The 2,132-nt window shown below is 35.7% G+C and overlaps 1 non-coding gene across 1 annotated transcript; it reads left to right on the top strand.

The window, feature by feature from the left end:
- The first annotated feature begins 847 nt into the window (after positions 1-847).
- TRNAG-GCC (transfer RNA glycine (anticodon GCC)) lies at positions 848-918 on the top strand. The gene has a single exon. It is a non-coding gene; the product is annotated as a tRNA-Gly (tRNA).
- Positions 919-2,132: the final 1,214 nt, after the last annotated feature.

The raw sequence follows: 2,132 nt of genomic DNA on the forward strand, positions 1-2,132 counted from the left end.
TTTAGAACACTGTTATCTCAGCCACGACACATTTCAATTTTTATTGTACAATATAAATGCAATTATCACTACAATGACACAACAATTCTTTCAGATAACACAGAAACAACTTCGGAATCGTAACTAACAGTCGCAGTTTCACTTCACTTCCACTAGATGACTCTTGAGTTCCAGGCTATAGGCGTAGCAGGGATGCCAATATCGGCAAACGAAATGAAACTGTGAGGAATGTTACAATAGGTGTGCTAAACGTTAGAAATGTTACAATAGATGTGTAGCACGTTAGGTTAGGTTAGGTTAGGTTAGGTTAGGTTAGGTTAGGTTAGGTTAGGTTAGGTTTTGTAAGGTGTGTAAGATAATATGAATGGTTACCACAGTTGGAGACACTGCAATCATTCTCCCACTCCACCTCAAATAACGTCACAACGACGGAATATGGCCGCCTTCTTCCTTCAAGTACGACGATTTTCCTGAATATAAGTAAGGAACCTATTTAGGGCGGGTTGGGTGGGACCACAGTTCTCCCAGTGATCACATCGAGTTTCTACTACTCCACACTACAAAACTAAGGTATTTTCAGTGTTTGTTTTTAATTTCCTATACTGTATTGTTTTGTAATAAAAATTCACCGAAATGACAAAGAGAAAGCGACAAAAATCCGACAAGGTGCGCCTCTTTACATCGCCAATTTGTAGCGCGTATTGAACACGTTCTCTTCTAGCTACAAACACTATAATCGCCTTTCTACCGTGAAGACTGCTTCGGAGCTACTGACCTGCTTCTTTCTGGACAGACAAGCTGCGGATTCTAATATATAACAAAGTTAAGGAAACTCATTTCTATGTAAGCATCGGTGGTTCAGTGGTAGAATGCTCGCCTGCCACGCGGGCGGCCCGGGTTCGATTCCCGGCCGATGCATACTTTTTGCATTATCTTTCGATATTGCCATGATGAAAAAATGTTAAAAATAAACATATTTCTAAGTATTTAAAACTAGTATTTACAGTTTCAAACCATCTTTAGTTTTCAAATTTAATAGTTCATCATAATTCAATCCCTAAGATCCAAATTTCAATGCAAAATAAATTTCAATCTTTATTATAAACTTATAACCTTGACATTTCAATACCTAGCTCTTGGTTTATTAATCTCCAGGCTTCAATTTATCTTCAGCCTGTAGACTTAGGTTACTAATCCTCAGCCATCCGACTACAAATCACACGTTCCACTTTTTTCTTCTTTAAACTTTCTTTACACGCGTCACCACCACAATCACGTGCCATTATCATTACTTTGAATCACCAGCACCAATCATCAACATTTTCATCTTCATTGTTATCAATACTCAGCACTACCCATTAAATACCAACAACTATAACCATCTTCTTTTTTCCTTTACCTTCAACATCAAAATGTAACCCACTTAGCTTGTCATGGATTCAAATCTATTATTCAGGCTTTAATTTAAATTTGGTATACTAATTTGCCATATTATCTGAGGCTGATATGTACATCTACGATTATCAGGCAGTAATTCTCGCTTGACGATATATGTAAGAGGAAGAACAATTGAAGGGTTTTTTGAAAAAAAAATACCTTAAATTGCCTCATAGAAATTCATGTGTAAATGCAGGTAACTGTGGACAATGTTTGTTTTAAGAAAAAATTCTCTGTTGTGGCTGAAGTGTGCCTCTCCTTTAATCTTCTTTATCATATCTTCTTTCGTTGCTTACGTTTCTTCCATGGGGTTACTTCTGCACCTAAAGATGACTCCATAACTAATACAACAATTCACATGCTGAAGTATTTTTCTCTGAGGTGGCTTTTGCCGCGTACGTAAGAAGCAGTAACTTACTGCCAGTTTACTACAGTTTAAAATTGTATGGATACAAATGTTTCAAGATGTTATGTATAATAATAATACTAAAAGTTTTATTTTTTCTGGCAGAGTTAAGACCATCAGGACTTCTCTTCCACTCAACCAGGATCAAAGCACATACAGGAAAATACATACCTGTATGCAAGTATTAACTTTAAAAAATAATAAAAAAAAAACTTATTAATATAATCCCAAACAGGAAAACACATTAAGTTATACAAGAATTAACTTTAAAAATTAGGAATGAATACAT

Source organism: Periplaneta americana, chromosome 7, assembly GCF_040183065.1.
Source record: "Periplaneta americana isolate PAMFEO1 chromosome 7, P.americana_PAMFEO1_priV1, whole genome shotgun sequence".
In the NCBI taxonomy this organism is placed as follows: Eukaryota; Metazoa; Arthropoda; class Insecta; order Blattodea; family Blattidae; genus Periplaneta; species Periplaneta americana.